At 43.2% G+C, this 24965-nt stretch overlaps 1 protein-coding gene across 4 annotated transcripts in view; it reads left to right on the top strand.

The window, feature by feature from the left end:
- Positions 1 to 10247: 10247 nt before the first annotated feature.
- zmiz1a (zinc finger, MIZ-type containing 1a) overlaps positions 10248 to 24965 on the top strand; it is a 122101-nt gene continuing 107383 nt past the window's right edge. For 2 of the 4 annotated variants that reach the window (XM_023153439.3, XM_023153441.3), the window contains exon 1: positions 10248 to 10424. The gene's annotated coding sequence lies outside the window, so the exon portion shown is untranslated. The remainder of the gene's footprint in view (positions 10425 to 24965) is intronic. The other 2 variants (XM_023153438.3, XM_004551636.6) reach the window with 1 other exon arrangement.

The following is a 24965-nucleotide window of genomic DNA, read 5'->3' as shown; positions in this document are numbered from 1 at the left end:
CTGCTCCTTTTAGGGGCCACAGTAACTCGAGCTGCCTTGAAAGTCTGGAAGGGAGCACTGGTCACTCGCAGACAAGGGCGTTATTTATTTTTTCTGGAGGAGATTCAATACCTACTCCCGCTGCTTCATGGCTCCGAGATTCATCTGCGGTACAAAGCACTTTCCCTCCAGAGACACACGAGAGGTTGTAAGCTCACTCACAGAGTTTTTTTGGCAAAGCAGATAGTGGTAGGTTCTATAACATGATTAGTCATTGTTAATGGATATAATCACAGAGATCTGGGATGGCTAAGTCTCTTAAGCAGACTACCGGCTGTGTTTCTTCTTTTAAGTGGACATTGTGAGTGTTCTCTTGCAGTGTCACGAATCCCTACTTCTACTTGAGTCTCTTCAGTTCTCTAATATCCATGTATATATGTGTACTACTACTAGACTACTTCTTTTGTTTACAAAATTTAGAGATCTGTGGAAAAAGCCTGTTGCCCCTCATTTCTTTGTATTTTGTGTCCAAGGAGCCTTTTTTTTTTTTTTTTGCAGTTTTTTAAAACTGGTCTTGTGCAACAGTTTTGACTTTCTGAAAGTCTTTCAAAGTTTCTTTGTTTTTCACTCATTTTCATTCCAGTCCTCATACCTGACAATTTTCAAAGGAATGCCGTTTTTGTTAAGCCATTTAACACTGGCCTTTTGGTCAACTCAAGTATAAAAGTTTAACTAACAGATGAACCAGTGTTGTGTCTACACATAACAGACAACTTAGCAAACAACCAATTTTAAATTGTACCTTTAGGTGCTTTGTTACTAGCAGGCTGTCGCAAAAACACATATAAGTTTTCATTTATGAATACTGAGGAAGAAAACACAGTTTGACAGGTATAAATGTATTTTTGCAACAACAAGGTGATTCCCAAAGAGCTATTAGCTTAAAACTTGTCATATCTAGCCATGGTGTGCAGTGTGTCCTTAAAAAAGTTGAGGAATCTGGACAAGTGGAGGACAAGAGAAAAAGTGACAGGCCTAAAAACGATCCCACAGGACCCGAGAGATGCATCTGGCCCTTCAGCTGATCATCAGAAATGATCTCAGTGAAAGAATGGTTGTTAAAGAAGGGGAAAAAATAATAGGCTGAATTATGCAGAATCACACAAAAACTGCACTGAAAATCAATTCAACAGGTCTCATGGAGTTATGAATGCAAATTTAAAGTTCTATCGATATGTACGTAGGAACTCAGGAGAGAGTTCAGTCATTGTCTAGAACCATCTGTGAAACGTGCTTCAGGATCTGTCATGGTTTGGGGATGTATTTCAATCAGTGGTGTTGGAGATCTTGTCAAAACAGATGGAATTACGAACACAGAAACGTACCATTAGATTTTGATCGACCATGCAAAACCGTCTGGAAAGAACAACTTTGTTTTTCACCATGACAAATGACCCCAAACAGCCTGCCAATGCAGTAAAAGTATACCTGGATATAAAAACACACGGTGGAACTCTATCAGTCATGGACTGGCCTCCCCAGAGCCCAGACCTCAATATTATTGAAGCAGCGTGGGATCAGCTTCACAGAGAATGGAAGAAAAACCTGCCAACGTCCAAAAAGGAGCTCTGAATATTCATAGAGAGTTAAGAGAGTCGACTTTCAAGCTCGCTAGAATTATAAAAACTTTGTTTTTGCTTGTTTCAATAAATCACTGCATTTGTGTCCCGTTTTCATTGTGAGGGTGTTACATGTGGAAAGCCTGAAGAGACAACATCTGCTTTCAAATGGCTCAATTGTCACACAGGATTTCTTAGAAAGAAGGAAAGGGTGGAGATTCTTTTGTAAACATGTCCCGCAAACATTCAGCTGCAGCACAATAACAACTACTACGTGGTGGTTATTAGTGTCGCATGTTTGGAACAGGCTTTGTTTTTCCATGTGCACTGAGAGGCAGAATCCCCGTTAAACGCCAAAAACACCCTGTTGCCACAACATATGCGGGCACACTCAAGTAGAAACTGCAGTGAGCATGCCATACACTTACAAACAACCCCAGTGTCTTTGGCCATTCAGCTTTTTTCATGAACTCCCTCAAGATCTTAAGATTCTGTGTTTGAGGATGAGTCACCATGACCTGTGAGTTGGGAAGCCATAGCACCACTGAAGAGTATGAGTCAGCACATCAGGAATAAAAGCACATTAAAACAGACGTTACATAAGTATTTATAGCTTTAAATAATACTTAAACTAGGGGTCGCGATACCAAAAAAAGCCACGTCAGTAAAAGATGGCACTTCTTACTTTTAACATTTTGATGAGAAAGAGCTGAGAAAGCCTACTCATGAAACTATATTTAAAAAAAACGATAACACCGGACATAATATTTAACATGCAACACTGCAACAAATCCTTGCTTGAAAACATAGCCATGCTAAAGCATTCTGAGTTAGAGTGCAGCAATCGACTGGCTTAAAAGGTTATGCGAATCAATACAAAGTTGTTTTGGGCACCAGCGCTATTATATTAATGTCATCTTGAGAAATAGGCACTAGCTTAGGTGGCTTGTCTGCCAGCCTGTTTTCCTTTTTAACTCTGGTCAAGGTTTCCTTGTAGCAATAAGAGGATTTCTACTGACAGCTGTTTTAAACGGCAGGTAATGGTTGTGCTTTAAATGGGAATTTGACCGTTTTCAACAAGCAAAACCAGGGAGTATTAGCTATGTTTGATTTAGTACAAAAAGAAGTCACCCTTTTTTCCATTCCAGCCTCGCAACAAGCTCCGATGGTGGTGTAACATGCGGAGCAGGCAACCTATGGAACTGAATAAACTGAATTAATAATGTTCGGAGTCCTCATGAGAGCTCCCCTGTGACTAGTGAGGTAGCTAGTTGTGCAGTCAAGGATGACACAGAGGTTGAAATGGTCACACATTTACTCAGCTCTCTCCCTATCCCTCTGGCTCATGTTCTTGCCAAGGTCAGATACAGCATTGCATAATAATAATTTAAAAAAAAGAGTCTCTCGCTCTCTCTGTCTCTCTCTCATGCACACATACACACACAGACACATACACACACACACGCGCACACGTATGCAAACTATGCAACAATGAGGGGAATAAGAAGCCAACTAAAAATAGTGCTATCACTGCAGCCATCACCCCAAGCATTGCACCACCACTCTTCACATTACATCTCATAACTTAAGACTCCTGCTTTGGATATAGCCAAGAGTTTGCTTCCTGAACTGTATGTAATCTTCAAGTTACACATGCTTTAGTGAGCATAAACAACCACAAAGGAATGTGTGCTTTAGTATTTCAAACAGGCTTTTTTTTTCTTTATTATTTCTATTTTATTTCTGCCAGTGGCTGGAAAACCACCTATGACACCCACAAAATCTCTTTGCTCAATGCTCTGTACCTTTCTTCTGCCTCTTCTCTCCTTTCTTTCCCCTTCTTCTATCATCCCCCTCTTCTCCACCTATTTCCCATGGCCTCGGGGAGCTGTTAGCTATCTGGATGCTGGCGCTCTATTGTGAGCACTCATTGATTGCCTCTCTGCTCCCCACAGCCAGTCGGACTAGTCAGCATGGGGCCCGGGCTGTCTGCCTTACTGCTCAGTCAACATACACCATGAAAAACAGAAGAGAAATGGAGAGTTCAACCGAGACAGAGAAACACACACAAACACGCAGACAGAGCGAGAGTGAGCATTTATAAAAGGCTGTCCAAGCTTCCAGAGTCCAGCAGTCACATCATCTGTTTTCTGTCCTCTCTCCTCCTCTCCCTTTCTCTCTCTCTCGCTCTGCTCCTTGTTCTTCTCACAGCCAGAGACAATCAATGGTGTACTCAACCAGACTTCTCTTGTCTTGTTTTAAAATAGTGCTCTTCTGCCTTTTCTCTGCAGGAGACGATCCATTTACTGCCCCACATTTTCTCTACTTGTCCTGAAAATTAACCCTTGTCTCACCTCCTCTGGATTCAGTCACCCGGTCAATCAATTAAATCATTTTCACACCCAAACATTTATTTTTTTTCCTTTTTTTAAAAACAGGATATTTGGCATGTGGGTTTAACCCATGGTTAATCCATGATTCATACCGGGTTGTGGCAACTAATTCCATTTTAAAATGCAATGATTTGTCAGATATTCTTTAAGCCATGCTTGCAACTGATCCAGGGTTCACTGCAGCTATCACCTCAAGACAGCTCCATGGGCTCCAGGCCCTTGTGACCCTGAATTGGGTGGTTAAGAAAAAAAGTGAAACAAGTTAAAAAAGCTGGTGGTCATCACGCAGAACAAACAATTGAAAGGCTTAAAGTGGGCTTTGGAAAAATTGTGTTGTGTGTTTTGTGTTCACATGAGGTCTGAAGCATTTTTCTACATATATAGACAAAGTGCTGAAACTTCATGGGATTCTTTTCTTTCTACTCCCACTTTATGAAAGGTTAATGCAATAAATAATGCTAAACAAGCATCCTGAAGGGTCACAGCAGAATTTATTGGGAGAAAAATCCTGGGATTGCTTCTAAAGTACTGGAGTGCACTGTTATAAAACTGCTAGTTGTATAATTGCATGTCTTTGTTAGCAAAGTAGCAGAAAGCTTGGTTAGGAGCAGGGTCAGAAAACACATTTATGCCTTACACCAGTGGAAAACATTCTTTTGTCTTTGTCCTGTGAAAGACGTATCAGTCATTCTGTCAGTCACTCAGTCATGGCGGCGACAACAGGGTGGCATATAAACCACCATCACACCTCTGTGTGAATGGGAGAGCTGATGTCAGCACAACTGAAATTTTCCCTCCATCATGTAGCAACATGAAGCCCCAGCAGCATCCATCACTCCCGGCGCTGCCTCTATAGAGAGGCGCCTTGTCACCAGCAGAACGGTGGCCAAAGGAAATGTACATCATTTCGTGTTTGAGCACGAGTCGGGAGCCGAGGCTTGCCTTGATGTTAACTAATGTTTAAAGGGCTAAACAGTTTTCATATGTTAATTTGATACACCCCAACACAATGCAATATGTATTAACCTTGTCGGAGCATGCTTCACTGCGAGTTCTCTTTGTTCTCCTTTGATGCATTCGCTCAGGCTTTGAAATGCTGCGTGTATGAAATTATACACAGAGCCAAAGTCAAGCCGAAGTCACCCCACCTATAATCCATCCATCTTATTGGCAGCCATCTGGCCATATTATTTGGAGAAGCTGAGGCGCATGCCTTACCATGAAAGTGAGGACTTCTGACAACAAGCCATTCTTTGAACTGCGGAGTGCCACCGAAGAATGACCCGACCAGCTGCAAGCCCCCCTGACACTCATAACAGGGCTTGTCGCCTTGAGTCGGTATTAAACAAAGCGTTGATGGATGATCCCGAACGGCTAATATTACGATCAGAATAAAAACTAAATGGCAAAAGCCAACAATAGATCTGTCACTTGCTGATCCCAAGTTCTGAGGAAAGAGTAATAAGGAAACCTATATTTGTCTTCTTTTAAATTGAAGAAGGCTCAAAATGTCTGACAACACGACGGCCTGAGGATTTCAGGAAACACACACACACATATATGTGATTTCTCAGATGTGAACCACAGTGTTAACATCAATATTACTGCTGTAACACGGCAGATGAAAAACATCCATAACAGAAGCGGTGTCACCACAAAGACAGGGGGTCATCTCAATGAGCCATTTTTGAAGGGGGGAAGAAAAAAAATCACATCATGAGCTTACAGCTACAGCATTGTGACATTGACTGTTCGCCCAATCTCCGTCTAAGAAACTGGCCCCCTGAAATAAAAATGAGTGACTGCCAGAGTCGGTGATGTCACTGGCCACATTTGTCCCCATCAGTGTGGATAGCTGCTTCGACCAGAGGGCTGGGGTGTCCTTGAGACACAGTGTGATGCAGACACCCAACCAACCCCCTCTCTCTGCAGATACCCCCGTTTAGGGCCGTGCTGCATCAGTGTCAGGAGCCCTGCAGGCAGGAAACTAAAAGGATGGCAGTCTCTTCCTTCCCTTCAAAAAGGAAAAGAGCCAGGGCCGGGAGCTGCTGATAGGAATTTGACCCCTGGACTGAGGACAGTGTGTGAAGGGAAATTGTTGGTTACCTTTCAGAAGCCCTGATCTTGTCAATCTTTATCACCTTTACTGATAATACTGGATTTATGCTTTTCACCGACAAGAAATACACTGTTTGGAAAACATGCATGCAGGTCTAGCTGTGCTGTGACTAGCTGGGACTCTGCTCTTTCTTTTTAATTTTCTTCACACACACACACACACACACACTGAAGACATCCTGTATGGAGGCACAGCGTGAGGAGTGAGTGATTCTATCTGATGCACCACGAGCTGACCGGCCCTCCCTCTGGGCAGTTCAGCCTCGCCAGAGTAGGAAGAGAGGGGAAGAGCTTGCGTGCTGCCGTGCGCGCGTGTGCGTGTCGGGAGGAGAGACATTGTTCCTTGACGTCACCGCTCAGCCCAGCCTGCCGCTGCTCTCAAACATGTCTTTGTTATTCTGAGGCTTCCACCAGAGACCGGCCGCCTGCAAAACCTGGAGCCCGGCCTGCACAACTGCTGGAGCGGAGTGCAGACGGAACATAGGCTTCACACATGGGAAGTTATTAATGAAACGTTCAAATATAAACAAATAATAATAAATAAATAAAAACGTGTTTCTGCAGTTTAATGTTATTTATTACTTCAAACAATATCTAATGTTCTGCTGGAACTGCTGTGACTGGGATAATGCTTTATGTTTAATAATAATAATAATAATAATAATAATAATAATAATAACATAATAATTGTTCATTAAGGCTGGTTTTTGCTCATCGTAAATAACACTTCAATAAATATATTTTAATACACATGAAACGTATAATAATTAATTAACTAATATGCTTAACTAAAATGTCCATGACCGATTACCTGTTAACTGTGGGGCAGGTCCCAAGAGAAAGATATGGTCAACTAAACAGTAGTTTCTTACTGTGTCTTGCTGACTTATAATACACATGTAACTGCTTAATATAAGTTTAATTAATTAGCTAACTGGGAGAAATCAGAGGTCCTCAACCTGTGGCCCCACTGGTGGGTCATAAAGCAACTGCAGGTTGGGCAGTAATGAACAAGGGAAAGCCATAAGCAAGTGTTTAAACGACCCCATCAGAGAACCTCCTAATAATAGCTATATTAATAGTGCTAATAATAACATATTTTTCTATATGTTTTTGGAATTAGCGTCAAAGGTTATGTTTTCCTAACTTGTCGGCTGACAGCAGTACAGGATAGATTGAAGTGTCCAGTGTTGTTGATGTGATGATGTTACAGTGCGCTCACACAGAGGTGTTGCTGCTTCAGCAATGTTGTTTATCATTGATCGCCTAGATAAGACTTTCATTGCTGCGGCAGAAAGAAGATGAAGAGCTAATTTAATGACACAAATCAGTTATGCAGATTTAAAACACACTTTAACTGAAATACAGCAAAATAAAAACCGTTCTGATAATGCGTGGATAGTGGTTTGACTTGTACAGTGTCTGCTAATTTTTATTTGTTCTCAAAATAGCGTCAAAAACGTTAGTTAACGTAGCTTAAATCATTAGAGATTATTAGCTAATTTTAACCTTCTGATCTCATAGTTTGCTGGTATATCGCTAGATGCCAGTCAAGGAGCTGTTGTACTTTATTATTTTAGCTTGTTAAAAAAAACTTTTGTTCCTTTTCTGGTTGAATTGGACTTCAGTGTTTGTTTACAGTATAGATCCAGATCCAGGTGACAGCAGGTCAAAATGATTTTACCTATGTGCAGCAGCAGCCTGTATTCAGTTTGAATATTGCTATGAACTGACGGATCACTTTATGTCTTTCATTGACTGCAACATTGAACTTTTGGGTGACGGCACAAAGACTGAGAGAGCAGGATGAAGACAGCAAAAAGAAAGAGCAAAAAGAAACAGGTGAGGATGGACATGTGGTCAAATTCACAAAAATGATAAAGCTGTAGCTTCCGTTTGTCCACATTCATTAATGATGATTTCACATAACACGGCAGTGTGCTGTACTGTTGTGCATTGTGGATCCCCCACTTGCTCTTGTGATTATTATTATAAGATTATATTCGCTGTCTCAAGAGGGCACGCAGCATCCTACGGGATGGTACACACCCAGGACACCGGGTGTTTAAGCTGCTGCCGTCTGGCAGGAGGTTCAGGCTGCTGAGGTCCCGAACAAATAGACTCAAGGACAGCTTTTACAACAGGGCAATAGCCCTGATCAATGCAAATAGCTGACCTGACTGGCTACCTACCTGGACTTTTTTTTTTTGGGTGGGGGGGGGGGGGGGGGGGGGGGGGGGGAAGGTAACAACGGTAAAAACAGTAACAATAATAATATTTATATTTATAACAAGGTGCAATAACAATTAATGTACAATAATAACAGTGTGCAATACAAATACACTTCTTCTTCTTTTTTATTACTAAGTTATTATACTGTGTTGTGTTGTTTGTGTTGCGTTGTGACGTGTCGTATCGGGTCCTGTTGTGTTATATGTAGTGCCGACGTAGGACAGTTTTCCAATTTCATTGTACTATTGTACTATGTATGACTGTGCAATGACAATAAAGAGTTATCTTATCTTATCTTTTCCTAGTTTCTTGGAAAGAGAGAGGATGGAGAGTAAGGACAGAGAGGTTGTACAAGAACATGAAGAATGAAGGAGCAAATAGTGACGTTAGCTGGAAAAACTACAATTATTTTTAGTAGTTTTTCATGCATTTCACAGATGCTTTGCGTGCTTTCTAGTAGCGCACTTAAAAATGCCAGTGGGGGTTCTAGACAGAAAATATTGATATGAATGACAGCATTTTATAAGATTCATACCACTCTAAACATGGCTCGAACAGGATGGCTGCCACTACATTGAAGTGACTGACTACAAATCATTTCTCCACTTGTGAAATTCGGGTAGATGATGCTCCCTGCTGAGTCTGCATAATAAACAGAGGGTTTGTATGAATTCAAAAAGTTTAATAACAATTTTAAAACAACTCTATTGCCAGCCTGCTTCATGTACAGGTCTATGGTGTTGTAGAGTGATTTTCCAGTGTCTGTACTGATTAATGCTACTTTAAGTGCTTAATGATTTGGTGGACTGCCTCTATGTGATTAAGAGACTGAAATAATGTTGTGCGTGTTTCACATCTTATCTGCTTTGCCACAAATACCTCTTTAACTTCTTTAACAAATGAGCCTTAGCCTCGGGTTTGATAACTAAAGGCTCCACCCTGAAACAGGCGAAAAGGGGTGGATTGGATTGAAATCTCTGGTTGATCTTAGACACTACAATGGGTCATCCAACTAATGAGCTGAGGCCTCCTAAAAATCTGAACCTAGAATTGCCCCTGAGTGAAGCTAAAGTGAAATGATTTAAAAAACAAACAAATAAATAACCAATAAGTACAGTGTCTTGCTGACTTTTCTTCAATTTGAATCCTTTCTCAGATTTAATGATGATTTAAGATGTGGTGTGAGGCATGACCTGTACTTAACCTTAAAGCATAATGATAATAATAATAACTAGACAGTTATTAAGAGATTTGTTTTCTCCCTTATGCACAGGTGGCCACACTGGATGTTCGACTCGGTAGATTTTTACACCCGATGCCCTTCCTGATACAACTCCAAAGGGATTTGTGTCTTTTTCTGAGACTGAACAAGGGACTGTTTGCTTTCTCAGCAAATATGTAAACCACTACACTATAAAGACACTATAATATATAATAATAAGAAAAAGAACAATAAAAATTGGCTAATAAAGTTAATAGAGTTCACATCACTACTGCTACTAACAACAACAAAAAAACAATAATAATTACTAGCTAGTTAATTAAGTCGTTTTTTGATAATAACGTGAATAAATCTGTATCTCAGATAAGCTTACGGTGTTGCCTTTCATGTATATTCCTATTATGTTTTACTAACAGCTATTAAACTCACACAATGGCTGAATTAGCAATTAACTCCTGGCTCGGTTACACAGTGCAGCTCTGAAGCATCACTGCTGTAATGACACAAAAGCAGACAATAGCCGGAGCTGCCGGCTGCAGTCCGCTCCAGTGTGAAACGTGCCGTTATCAGGCTGTTAGCGTCTACTTACACCTTCACACCCGGGTGTCCTTCCGCGGAAAGTCTAGGTCACGTTTTCACGCCGGCCGCCGAGCACGGCTCTCTCTGGTAACTGAATAGCCAGTGTAATCTGACACTTCAACTTGCCGTGCTCTACGATAGTTGATTCAGTCACTCAGTCACAGCGTCTTCGGAGCTCTCACGTCGTCTTTGTGGAAGGGAAGCGAGTGAGCGAGGGGAGCATCGTAAACACGCGGTTTGGAGACACAATACGCCGCTTTGCCGCTCGGGTCCGAGCTCAAAGTAAGTTTCGCGCCTGGTTATTTTTTGTGTTACACAGCGGGGTTTTGAACGTGTGTTTGCGTGCGTGTGTGTGGTTTTGCCTCCCGCTGGACAGATACTACCTCCTAACAATAGGGTGACCTCCTGGAAACCTTTTAGCAGCCGCTGAGAGTCTCGTGCCAGCGGGTGCACGTTAAGAGCCGAGCCGGAGCTCGTTTACGCGGCGTAATATCCAGACTGTGCCGCGTATCCCCTCTACCTGTGTAGTTACGCTGGAGCGACACGTCCAAAGTCACTGGGTCTGTAGGATCATTTCGTGAGGCGTGTGTACATTATTCTTAAAATCACTAGAAATGAATGCGCTAGTAAGTCAGTGATTGCAGGTCTGCGTGTGTATGTGTGTGGGTGAATGTCTCGTCTCGGTGGATCAGCTGATGGCTCGTTTGATGCTAAACTGAGAATGTGTGTCACTTAGCTAACAGTCAGCAGTGTGCCTGGGCTTGTTGACTCCCTTCAAGGCTATTATCCGCTACCTGTTGTAATGCAATTAGTAGGCATGTCCATATGCTGCCCTGCTCTGTTCTGCTGAACGGCACATGTCATGCAGCTTCAGTGGTAATTGCTATCTGATAACACTAGTTGTGTTTGCTGGATGTAGTCAGGGATCATTCAAAGATCAGTGGCTCAACGTGTTAGGTCGTTTGGGACCTTTGCAGGGACACCTTGTGAATCTGGCCTCTGATAGATAGTTTACTTGCACTATATGTATTTGTGTGTATTTGTGTGTTGCAGTGTGACTATTACAATTAAGACAATGCTCAGGTGATTTATAATAGCTGTATGCCTGCACTGGAGCCTTGCAGTGCACTCACATCTGTAATGGTCCAGTATTAGCATGTGCATCTGGCTTGCTCTACATTAAACTATCCCCGATAGAGAACAGCATTGCCACATTTACAAGCCCTTCTGCAGCAGAGTGTGGATGAGCAGCTTTGACTCAGTGCAGGCTTCTGCCTTAAGTCTGGTGGACCCTCCCCGTTAAATTCCTCCTGTCTGGATGTGAGGCCAGTCTGGGCAGAGTGGAGAAGAGGGGGGCTCACGATTGGAGGAGGAGGAGGAGAAGGAGGAGGTGGAGACTGCTGCTCTTTCATTACCGTGCATCCTGCTACAGGACAGCTGAACTTTGAGAGAGGGTGACAAAAAGGGCCCTTTACTTGTTAGTAAGGTTGAAGTTGAAGGGGGCGTGATTGGAGCGGATGATCAAATTAACTGCTGTTATAATGTCATCATGCTTTAAACGCCCAAAAGCACCAGATTCCTAAGAAATCTGATACAGCCTTGCATAAAAGTTGATATTACAGGCTTAAAAACAGTTACTGGGTTCATTACTGGGGTATTGCATTGGATTGCAGGTGTTCGTATTATTGTGTCCACTCCCTGTATGTCTCAGAAAGTGTATAAACAGATTTTGGATGGGTGCGCCCTCCAGTGTCTCCTTCCTGGGTAATTTAAATTGGTGATGTAATGAAATTGTTTCAGCAGCAACACTTGTCAGCTGCACCACATTAATTAGTGCTGTTTGCCCCCCTTCTTCTGACAAAACAAAGGAGCATTAAGTCATCTCACCAAAGCATGAAAAGGCAGCGCAGTCATTCAGAGTAGGTTACCTGATAAATTGTGAAAGAAAGAGGGCAAGGAATTAAAGCCATCTGCAACTGTTTGAAACTTGGAAGTGTGTCTGTTTGTGTATGTGTGTGTTCGTGTGAGTTTTCTTTCCTTCTGTTGTCCCTCATGGGGCCTCTCTGCAACCAGCCAGCCAGCCAGACTGAGAGACAAGACAGAAGTGTCTGATTCACTAAACAGGCTAAAAGGCTCCAGCATACACACTTTGAAATCAAAATTTTCTTTTTCTTTTTTTCTTCTTCTCCAAAGTCATTTAAGATGGTGCTGGACACAATTGCAGGCGTGCTCTCTGAGAATGGAGTGCTTGGCTGCCTGTGCAAGAATGTGAAGGCGATCTTACTGGAAAAATAGTGAAATTTTCAGCAGATAGAAATACAACACATGCACTGGCCCCGCTACAAGTTGCAGCAAAACGGGAAGAAAAATTACGTTTGCATCCAACAGCGTGTTTGATCCTGAGGCAGAATGTGGAGATTATTCTCTTTAAGCTGCAGCATTAGCCAATATTGGGGAAAATATTGGGAAATATGTATCCTTTGAAACCAAATCTTTTTAGTATTAATCTGTCTTTTCTGATAGTTTGGGCTGCAGAAAGTTGCGACGCATGCTTAAGTTGTGCAGTTGTTCAGTCTCACATGCTGATTAGTCACAGAAAAGATTAAGGTAGTGAGTTAACATTACCCCCTGTCATTGTACCTCGGTAAAGCAGTGAGGTAATGCTGATTAGAAGTACGTAGCAGGAAAACAACTAATTACTTGTGTCTCAGTAATTAGCTTTTTGTTACTCAGCAATTTACCAAGTTGCACCATCTCTGCCGCTGTTTGCTGTGTGTGTCGGCACAGCTGCAGCCAGCTAAGTGCTTAAAAACCTGGCGAACGCTAATCAATGTTTTGACAGCCTGACATTTCATCTGACTGTTCCTGTTGTTCGAGGACTACTGTGAAATACTTGCTGCCTGTTCAACTTGACACAGATTCTTGTAGTCTGGTGTCTCACCAGCAGCCCTAACCCACCCACTCGTGTCCAGAGCAGAAGTCAGGCCTTGTTTCTCTCTCTGTCTCTCTCTCGCTGTCTGTGTCTTGAGTGCGGTTCAAACTTGGCATTACTTGTCATCTAAAAACCCAGCCTTTTGTTTTTCAATGTGCCTATTTTGGTCTTTTTAATAAGGGAAAACGTGTGTTGCCTCAGAGCGTTTTTAAAGACTCAATCTGAGAATAAGAGCTTAGAGGGAGTTAAAACCTGAACTATTCAGTTTGAGCTGAGGTTGTGCCCTCTTGTCAGACACTTAACTACTTCCTAAATGTTGTTGTAATTCTACCCATAAGTCTACAGTTAAGCTCCCTTCAAGTTAAAGCCTGGTAATTGCAGGCTAACTAATTCAGAGAAAATGAAGCATACAGCAGCTGTAACTCATCCTGCTGACAGCGTGCAATGACATCAGTTCAGTGCAGAAAGCCAAAAGTGGACCAACATGAGGCGCCGGGATTAAAAAAAACCCTCAGTTCCACATGCCTGTCACCACTGTTCTTCAAGCTGCCAACCTTACGCTGTGGTTTGGGTTTGTGGTTGAAGAAAGCACTACTTTTAAACTCCTGAGTTGCTTGAGGTAGGCTGGACAGTCAGCATGACTAATGCTGAGTCTTCGAGCAAGGCACCGAACCTCGAGCGGCGGTGGCGAGCAGCATTGTTTCGTTAAGGACCGTGTAGGACTGTAGCCGTGAGCCCGAGCGGGCATGCGGGTGATGTTTATGGACATCAGGTGAAATGTTTTGCACGTGCTGTCATGAATGAGTTGCTCTGTTTGCTCCCGTTGGGTTTTATTTACTTTCATGTTAGATCGGAAATGAACTAATACCATGTGTGCAGTGGGTAGGTGGAGTTTAGCTTCCTTGTTTTCTCTCAAGACTAAGTCGCCATAGTATTAACAGATTGAGCTTTAACATGGCAAATGGGATTGCAATGAGGCTTTGTTTAATCGTGACCACTTACGCTGATCAAACAGAGGGAATTAGAAATAAAATGCTGCCTCTAATGCAATCCTGGTTCAGATAAAGGCCTGTTACCTTCTGCATTTGAGGTAAATAAAGGCTCTGGTTACTATGAGGAACTACAGCGGGGATATAATTTTTCCGTGTTGTCCTTGCTTTGCCTGTCAGTTGTTTCCTTGTTGACAGATATTGGTTTAATATAGACAAAACACCAGCTTAACTCCTCTTTCTTAAGAGCCGTCATTTCAGCTCTTGAGCTCTGCCAACATCAGGGAGACGCAGTCCTCTTAAGTGCTTTCTTTTTTTCCTCTCTCTCTCCCTGAGACGAGAGCGAAACAAAGTGCAGAGAAGGTGAGGAGAGCGAATAGGGAGAAGTTGCCGGCCCACCCCTGTCACCATCTCATACATGTTTGATTTAATGTTCTTTGAGAAACGAGTGCACAGGATGTCACAATGGCCGTGTCCTGTTCCCATCCGCCGTGAGAGAGCGGGGGCCCTTGAATCATAAATGACACCCGGCCTCATCAGGAACAATATGAGAGTCGGAGCCCGCACAGGAGGAACAAAATGTTCCCTCTATCCATCCATTCGCCCCAACGCCGCTGCATGCACTCAAGACTTCTCACCATCGCGAGCAATTACCCTCACTTTTTTCCTCCAGCTGATGAAATCCTCGCTGAGAGCCCGTCTCGGCTGCGTTTCTGTGCGTCTGTGTTGGCAAAACAGGGAGGGGGCGGGGAGGGGCGGCAGGCAGCGGGGAAAAGAGATAGTATGTGTCTGAGTGAGTGGCGTTGGCGTGTGTCTGTTTGGCTTGTAAATCCTGTTTAAGCTAAACAAACTCATTGTCTTCATCCTCCAACTGTGTGCTCTCAGCCCCCCCCACCCCCTTCTCTTCCCTACTTTCTCCTCTACTCTTTCCTCCTCCTTTGAGTTGTAAGTACAGTCGCTAATTACTCCCCTCTCCCTCTTCACGCTGGGTCAGTGGGTTTACAGTTTTGGCACTGATCTGCTGTGTTTGCCTTGCTTCTCTTGATACTCGAGCACGTCTGCAAGCCTCCTCCAAGAGGTCCTCACACCTTGCACAGTGTCCCACGTGGGTTCATTTGCCAGAGAGCCACTCAGGTCTGCGCTTAGACTCCCTCTCGCTATCTCAGGAGGCTTGTCCTGCGCTTCGTTTCATGCCAGGTGCTGGGCCGACCGGCCTGCTGGGCCCGCATCAATATAACCTGTTATGTTTTCAAGCAACAGCACCTCATCTCGAGGAGGATTCCCAATGATAGGAATTAATTTTAGATACAGTTTAGTTACCCCCTCCACCCAGCGTGTTGCAAATCTTTCTAGCTTATAGGCCATAATGAATCATTTTCTAAAGATAATACACCACATGCTGTGTTTATAATACCATTTGTGCTATAAACAGCGCCTTGTCTAGTCGGCACTGTTGTCTCTCAGAGTGCACGCTGATGCTGATTTTCTGGTGGAGGTTGCGTGGGAGATGCAGAGTGATGGCAGAGATTCTATGAAGGCGGTCGAATTGTCTCCCTTCATGGCCTCCAGGGATACATACTTCCTTGTTTTCTGACAACGTAAATTAACTGGGATGTTACTAATGCAAAGGGACAGCATTTATTCTCCAGCTCGCGGTGTGGGTTATGAGGCTGCGAAGGAGTCATGCAATATCTGCTCTCACGCGACGCCTGCTGCTTACGCATGCAAGGAGCGCTGGGCTGATAACGTGGTCAATAGCGAAAAGCGGCATTCGTTTTTCTTTGCCGAGGTGCGGGCGAGCAATAAAAATGTCATTCAGCTTTAAGGGCGGGGAGTCGGCCGTACGCTGGGGTTTGATTTTCCAGTTTTGCCTTTTGGTCAGTTAATGATGCCTGTTGTGGTTGTTATGGAGAGCCTCCTCAAATCATATTGGCATATAATCGTGAGCCTCGCTGCTCTAATAAGGCTGTTTTCTTCCTATTTCTCAACGTTGCTCAGTGTGTTTGCCCGCTTATTGCCCTTCCCTCAGTTTTGACACTGGCGGTTGAGCCAGGCGCTTTCCCAGGGTTCTAAGGACTGACATCCCTTTCATTTTCCCGCCTGGGCGGCTCAGATAAAGGGGCATATTTTAAACCTCTGTGTGGATACACTAACTGTAAAAAGAGACGGGCTGGTGGGCCGGGGCCGAGCAACAGCATTAACTTCACAGAGAAGGAGAGGGATGAAGGGAGCAATGGGATGATGAGGAGTGAAGCAAATAAAGAAGCAAAGAGTCTGAGTCCACATTATTAAACAGTAATCTCAGCAATTCATAATAAATGGTTGGAAGCACCATAAAAGCTGGCTGCAGCCCTGACTTTGCAAATATCACAAACATTATCTGCAGTCCTCCTGCAGATAACCCATCTTTCTTGTTTAGCGCTGGTCTATTACAGGGGCAATGTGTTTAACCACTTTTTTCCCCCTAATCTACCCCTGTTGCGTGCGTCCTCCCGGCACACCAAAGCCACGGTGGAAGCCGTCGTTTATCATATCAGTAATGAGACCAGGGTAATCGTGTGTATTCCGGAGACAGCAATGATACACTGCTTGGCGCTTGCCAGGGATCAGCCTCTAAACAATGTTTATCATTGTCTCCCAGGGCTCTTTAATTATCTGGCAAACATTATTGACAAACCAACCAGAGTCCTTGTGTTTTAAGGATGCGGGCTGCTGTTCATAAATATGTGAGCTTGAGTAAAGCGATTTATATTTAACATGCTTGTAAATATTGTTAGTAAAAAGGCGATAATATTTCTTCAGTCAGCCGTGTCTGCTCCAGTCCCAACATCCTCCCATTACCTACATGTTAATGATCTACCAGAGTTATTATACGGCTCAGCTGTATTGCTCTCACAGCCGTCTTCCAACCTTTACTTGGCAACTCCAGCTGAGTGGAGGCTGAATGGCATGTGTTGACATTGTTAAAGACACACGTGAGGACCTCACACGTTTCATGTCTGAGTCAAGCAAGGGGCATGTTTGAAAAGATGGGGTGGGGGTGCAGTTTGTCATATCATTGCCTCACCTGCAATATCTTGAGGCGGTTGCACAGTGTTGTGCTCCAGTCCAGAGATGATGTCTAAGTCGTGCTGGTTAGTGACGGTAAACAAGAGCAGCAGATGGACGAGACCAAACTTCACACAAACACACACACTGCCATCTTCTTTTACTTGTCATGTCTCCCTGGATATCAAATCAGCATAAATGTGTAACAAAGAGAGAAGGGATGTCTCATTGATGGGTGCATGAAATCACCTTTGCTGTGCTGTGTGTTTGTGAGGGAAATGGGGGTAGTGGTAGTAACAGCAGCAGCAGCAGTAGAGGTGGCTTGGGGTGAGGTCCTGCCCTGATTTTCTCTGGAATTCCTTTGCTTTTGGAAGCCAGAACGAGTGGAAACCAAATCTGGGTAGCCTGAGGGTCTCTCCTTCTTGAGTATTCTCCACGCATATCCCTCTGCTGCCATCTCTGACGGCTTTTTAGGGGTAGCTCTGTTTTCAAAGCTCGCAACAGCCAAGGTGTTATTCACCTTCCAGAGAAAGGAGACGGAGAGAGGCATGCAAAAAAAAAAAAAAAAAAAAAATCAGATGACTGCACCAGGAAAACCATCTCAGGCCTGGAGGGACCGGCGCTGCTCAAACATAAATTTTCTCCATGTTTCAGACACGGAAATGAAAGTCAAATGTAGAGCCTGTCACTCAGGGCACAAAAGATACCTTCCAATGAATATGGATGAAAAACCGAGGGTAAGAAACAGCACTGTCTTCACTCAAAAACTAATAATGATAAAAAAAAGAAAAGGATGTTGCAATGATTGCCTTATGTTTTCCACATTTAATGATTCTCCTTTGCAGATTAATAAGCATTTTTAATTGTGTTTTACGGTTGCTGGAAGGGCAAACAGTGCTTTAGAAATGTTGTCAGCTGCTCCTGCAAGCTGAAAATTTGACCTCACATTCATGGCTCATTAAATCTGATAAACCATGGGTAATGGTGTTAAAATTGTACAAAGGTATCTCCATTTACTCCGTACCACAAGTTTTCCGTGACCAGATCCTTATCTGGTGGGCTGTCGCTTTAAGTAACTAACTTCCACAAAAGCAGAGCTTTTCCCTCTCGTTTGAAGGGGGCTCGTGTTGAGTGAGGGGGGAAATGAATAGTGTTGCTGCCTACCTCTATTGAGCCGGCCTCATTCTTCCCTGACCACTGGAACGGTGGGTGAAGGGGTGGCTGGCTTGAGAAAGGGGATGTAGAAGAGGAAGGGGGAATAGGAGAAGTGCTCGGAGGTCTGGATCACGTGAGCTGTTATAGTGTTCGTGCTGGTCCCTTTCAGGCTGTCACAGTAAATCTGTTTGACTTGTCACTTTCTAAATCATTACGAAGGCTAAAAGCCTCTCTATTGGATTGTGGTGGAAGAGGGGAGGCAGCAGGTTTCCTTTGTGCCTTCTTGACGATGATGATAATCAAGTTTGTTTCTGGCCATCCTGCTGCGCGGCTATAATTAGCTCCCTTCTTCTCTCTTCTCATCATCTTTATCGTGTGTTGCTCCTCAGAGTGAAAGCGAGTCGTTGTGTGGAGGTCGTGCGTTGACTTTTGTGTAGCGGTGCCTGATTGAAAACTTGTAGTTTTATCAGGTTTTTTTGCTGCACAGAGACGAGGCTTGTGTGTTGCCTCACGCAAGCGTTTATTTCTCAAAATGAGCGTGAGGACCTCCTGTTCGTCCCCCAGGTCAGTCGGGGTCAGCTGGAGGTATGTCTGAACTTGTAGCATCTCTTTCTGCCCAAACTGGTTTCTGACAGAGATGTGACGGAGTATATCTCGTCCTGCTGATGAAGTCTGCAGGAAGTGACATGTGAATTCCCCCACCCCTTTCTTCTTCTCCTGTTTTCTTTTCCCTCCTCTCCTTTTTCATGCCATCCAGCTCGTCCTCTGTGCTCACTCTGTTCTCTCCCTTTTTTGCCCCTCGCCGCCATCCCTCGTCGGTTCGTGTGCCAGCAGCACTCATGCCTGGAACAGAGCGCCAGGGCAGACATCTGTCGCATAGCGTCCCTGATCTGATCTGTGGCTCGAAGCATCGGGGTCAAGAAGAGTAGCAGCCGCCAGTCCAGACACAGTGGGAGACAATCTCAGAGCTCTATCTCTTGTGTTTTGGTCTCCCAGTGTCTTTCTCTGCATTTCTCATTAAAATTCACACTGCACACAACCAAACACACGCAGGCGCCCTCACACACACACACACACCAGGGTATTAAGTTGTTTGTTGTCTTTATGTGAAGCGTCTGTCCTTTGGACTGTGTGGCACTCAGTCAAGCTGGGCTGGCACCGTCCCATGTCTTCTGGTAACGCTCTTCCTTAGACTCACAGGTGCAGGCAGGAGGGAAATGTCAGTTTTATCAGGTTGTTCATCAGGCACGATGATGTGCACTTGATCTGAAGGGAGGATTTTGACAGTTAAACTGGCTCTTTGTGCCTGGGGCAACGCTATTAATGACAAAACCAATGACAGAACGAATAAAAAGGCGTTAATTGTGGCTGCTCGGTTTTTTTAAAGAGAGCATAAGTGTGGATTGACACACACAGCGTCTGCCAAGTTTGATACATCGCATACCTTCTCGAGAGATTAATGCCTGCATATTGATCCCGCTCACCGTTTTGACATTTATTGGTGTTGTAGTAGTGGCTCCCCTCCTCCCCCCTCCCCAAAACAGGTGAGTTCCTGCCAAGTGACTAGACTGGCGAACGCTCACTCGGTCATGGGAAAATGAAAGCTCACAATTAAAGGACCATAACTTAGTTTTGCTACTAATATTATGATTTTTTTGCATGTCCCAGCTCATTGACACCAAATCACTTACACTGTATTTTACACATGCATATCTTTTCTGATGTTTTCTGATTGTTTTTAAGCTGCTGTTTGTTTCCAGTGACTTCACTAGATTATGAAGTGTAACTTGCAGAAGCTTGATTGACACAGCTAATCCATCACAGCACACACAGCATTTAGTTGTCTTTAAGTTATGTTATCGGCACTTAGTGATGTGGTTGACAGCAGAGTGAAAACTCCTTCTGCGAGTATATTTGAAGACGCCACATCAGAGATTTGTGAGCCACCTTTAAAGGAAAGAAAGAAAACTAGATTCACACGCGCCGTTTCATATCCATGTTTACTCACTTCCCATTTTGATTTGAATTTCTGACAGCGCAGCTTGTCAAAGCAGTGCCTTTTCAGCTTTTGACTGCAACAACAGTTTTGACAATGGTTCCTGATTGCAATTTAAGTGTCTTACAATTGTAGAGCACAGTGCAGACTGTGACAAACTCTAACTTATTTAAGAATCAATAATTTTTTCTAGTTTTTAAAACCCAAAAGCAAACAGTTTGGAAATCAGCATAAAAACTTACAATCACCGTCACTTCAGTAGGCACATCTGTTCAACTGCTCATTAATGCAGTTGTCTAATTAGCCAATCACATGGCAGAAACTCAACGCCTATAGGCATGTAGGCATGTTTCAGATGACCTGCTGTAATTCAAACGGAGGAGCAGAATGAAAAGGTGATTTAAGTGACTTTGACTGTGCCGTGGTTATTGGTGCCAAGCATGCTGGTCTGGATATTCCAGACACTGCTGATCTATTGGGATTTTCCACACAATCATCTCTTGGGTTTACAGGGAATGGTCCAGAAAAGAGAAAATATGCAGTGAGTGTCAGTGCTCTCGGCAAAAATGCCTTGCTGGTGTCAGAGGTCAAAGGAGAATGGCCACGCTCCGTTGAGCTGATAGGAAGGACACAGTAACTGAAATAACCACTCGTTACAGCCAAGGTATGCAGAAGAGTGACACTGAACACACAAAACACGTCAGACCTTGAAGTAGAGGGCTTGCAGCAGCAGAAGACCACACTAAGAAGCTAAGAATAAACTGAAGCTACAGTTTACATGGGTTCACCAAAACTGAAAAATGGAAGATTGGAAGAAATGGGTCAGAATGTGGTGTAAACAACATGAAAGCATGGATCCATCTTGCCTTGTATCAACTTCATGCTGCTGCTGCTGGTGGTATAATGGTGCAGGGCATATCTTCTTGGCACACTTTGGACTCCTTAGTACCAAACGAGGATCATTTAAATACCACAGCCTACATGAATATGCTTGCTGTCCACATTCTTCTCTACACCACAGTGTACCCATGTTTGATGGCTGCTTCCAGCAGAATAACTCACGATGTCAGAAAGCTTAAATCGCCTCAAACTGTTTCTTGAGCATCACAGTTAGTTAGTTCACTGCAGTCAAAAGGCTTCCACAGTCACCAGATCTCAATCCAGTGGAGCACATTCGGGATGTGTTGGGACAGGAGATTCACATTATGGATGTGTAGCAACTGTGTGATACTTCATGTCAATATGTAGCAAAATCTCTGAGGAATGTTTCCAGCACCTTGTTGAGTTAATGCAGTTCTGAAGGCAAAAGGGGTTCAACCCTACTCTGGAAAAGTGTAACTAATAAAATGGCCGGTATAGTGTTCTTTAACATTGGCTGGTGTTTAAAGTATACATGTTAAGTTCAATGTGCAAAAACATAGTCTGACTGAATCAAGCTTTTCTTTTTGGTTCTTGATTCAATCAGACGTTAGGCTGTGTTTTTTGTTAGGGAGATGAAGGAGCTATTTTACCACTAACAAATGATTAGTGTCTTTTTTTGTCTGTCAAAATCATTTTCAGATTTAGATTGCTCTACTGCTTGGTTGGAGTAGTTAGACTAATGTTGAAGGAAGGAAGGTATTTAAGAATTATGATTTCAGTCTGATGACTTTCAAAGATCATTTCAGCTGATGCATTTTTGCTGTTTTCATGCCCCTTTTTCTGATTCGATTTGTCTGGCTCTGGCACAGGAACAACAAAACTTCTGATTGTCTTGTATTTTTCTGTCCTGGCAGACAGTCATCAATGAGCAAAAGGCCTTTGAATAAAAACTGAAAAAATCTGAGATGTGCGCAGCAAATGAAAGGTCTACGAAACCACAGGTATGGTCCTTTAAGATAAAGCAGTAAACCTATTTGTCAGCTCAAAGCCTCTCGAATACTCAGCTCCCAAGTCACTGAATCAGAAGCCGCTTTGATTCAGCTCATCTCGTGTGAGTCAGCAGAGTCACAAAGTAAAAGGCGAGCATGTGTGACAAGTAGATTAGTCCCCTTTATTACGCCTGCTCCCTTTCAAAATAAATATCTCAGCATCTTGTTTACTTATGAATCCACAAGATGGAAATCAGGCTTGCGATAAGATAAATGGTAAATGTGGCTGTTATCTTTTGAAAGGTAATTGACCTCTGACACTTTATTGGCAGGAACCCAAGCCCATGATGGCTCCATGATTTAAACGCAAAGGCTTCTTCCAGTAAGCCTGAAAATAAATGTTTACATACTGTCGCTGCAAAGAGGTTAATTTACCCAATTAATACATTGTAGACAGTGTAGTGAATAGATCAACCCTTCATTAGTAATGCTGCCTCTGGTTTAAGATCAGAACAGCTCATATGACCTGACAAACTCATGGCTGGTTTACACTTTAAAGGCATTTAAAAAAACCATCAGCGCTGCAGATTTCAGATAGCATTTCACTAAGCAAATATTAACTGGCTCTGTGCATTAATTCAGTTCACTTACAGCACCATAGCCAAAGCTCACAGTGTGCTTACACTGTATAAATCAGCCTTTCATAGGTTCACAATGGCACTATAATAACATATGCTATCCCAACACTAATGAGATAAATTATGACACATCTTCCACGCGTGCATTTATTGTTTTTATAGGTTCTTTTATTCAATTAAACAGGCCAACACAATAAGTCTGTTGTTTTTTTTAGTCATCTCAGTTTTCTAAAGTGGTGCTTTCAACTATTTTATTTTGTCTGAAAGTAAGTGTTTTTTTCACATTATAGAACTGACATGGACTAGACCTCGTATTTGGACAGGCGTTTCATGTTTAGCTACATTCTGTGGACAGAAGTATTGAGCCACACCTCTTAATCTGTAATTCAGGTGTTTTCAGCCTCAGTCTGGCTTTACAGACTTTTGTGAAAGAATGGTTTGTTCTAAACAGCTCACTGAATTCCAGCATGGTCCTGAAATAGGATGCCACTGTTGCAACATGTCAGTTTGTGAAATTTCCTCTATATTCCACAATGAGCTGTAAGTGGTTTTACTGCAACGTGGAAGCATTTAGGAACCACAGCAGGTCAGACGTGTAAGGTTTACAGAGCCGAGTGCTGAGTGCATAAAAGTCCCCAGCACACTGCTGACTTAATAAACCAGCTCTAAACCTTCTTTGGCATTAACATCGGCACATAAACTGTGCACTGGGAGCTTCATGGCATGTCAAACACCTCCTGTTGGTGACCCGGTATTTTTGTTTATATAGTTTTGTTTACATAGTGGGCCACACCCACTTTTATCTTAAGTGGCTTGGACCAGTAAAACTCCTCTTTTTGTCAGTGTAAAGAAGTTTAACTGCCCATTTAATCCTGGAGATATTTTAATATAAGCCAAAGAAGTGCTTTTTTTTACATGATTAAAAATGCTGCTAATATTTTGTCTTTTCTTCTATAGTAGATAATGAAAAAACAATTGTTTGTCTGTTGCTTATTTACTTTGGTATTGTATAAATTGCTAAGTGTTCTGGATCAGAAGGGATAGCTATAAAAATATAAATTTTTTCCAAAGATGTACATTTGGCAGACTGGAAACTTTAGCAGGCCAATTCTGGCCCCCGGGTTTTATGTTTGACACCCCTGATATAGTCTATGTTGTTGACGTGGTTCTAGTTATAGCAGTGATGGTCAGTTGGTAAAACACTTTGGTGTATACTGACCTATTTTAGCATCTATGGGACAGCGTTCCCAGACATTTTCCACGGACATTCATGTTCCCCAGAAAACTACCGACTTTGGTGATGGTTTTTTCTTACAAGTGCTTTTACAGCTGTTGAATGGACTGTGCACAAACTGACTTCTCTTCCCTGTGATTTTCATTATCATTTCTGCTCACGCAACATTCTGGCAGAAGTTTCAGCTTCCAAACACTTGTGTGTTTATGACCAGCTGCCTGCAATGCTGATGACACTCCCATCAGCCTCACCTGTACTTTGTGCTTAATACAGGTAACAGCGCTAACACAAGAAAACTAGGTGTTAAATGTAGTAAACATAACCATCTGCGTGTTACCACAGTTTTTGTGAGCACGTTGGCATTGGGGTACAGCTCAAAGCACAGCTGCATGAATGTAGACAGTCTATTTTCACTCACTAACTCGTGTTTTCAACACCGCATGTAAGCATATTGCTTTGCTTGTTAAATTAAAGCAGAGCCCACGTTTGTGTCTGAACCTTTTAAGACGAATTCTCTCCACAGAATCTTCTCAGTGTCCTCCCTGTGTTTCTGTAATGCAGCAGCCTTGAGAAGCTGCTTTATACCGATGACAGGCAAGGTCGGGGCTAGTGAAACAGGACAGTGTGTGTGTGTGTGTGTGTGTGTGGGGGGGGGGGGGGGGGGGGGGGGGGTGGCAGAAGGGGAAGGGGGAGAGAGAGAAAGTATATGGCACTGCAGCTCTGATGGTGTACCACCCACTACTGAGCTGCAGCTACAAATCAGACAAACTGTAGTCGCTGCTGGCGATACGCCATGACACTGATCACTGGCACACGGAACACTGTCAGAACCATCTTGATGGGTAATTAGGGATACTCTGTCATTTTTGGTATCACTTAGCTGCAGTGCTTATGTAGTGTAGAATGTGTATGGTGTGTATGTGAAATCTGAGCCTGCGAGGCTGTTAGAGGAGATGCTGCAAGGATACCGTAAAAGTCAAT

The sequence above is a fragment of the Maylandia zebra genome, linkage group LG13, assembly GCF_041146795.1.
Source record: "Maylandia zebra isolate NMK-2024a linkage group LG13, Mzebra_GT3a, whole genome shotgun sequence".
In the NCBI taxonomy this organism is placed as follows: domain Eukaryota; kingdom Metazoa; phylum Chordata; class Actinopteri; order Cichliformes; family Cichlidae; genus Maylandia; species Maylandia zebra.
This window is presented reverse-complemented; position numbering and strand designations above follow the sequence as displayed.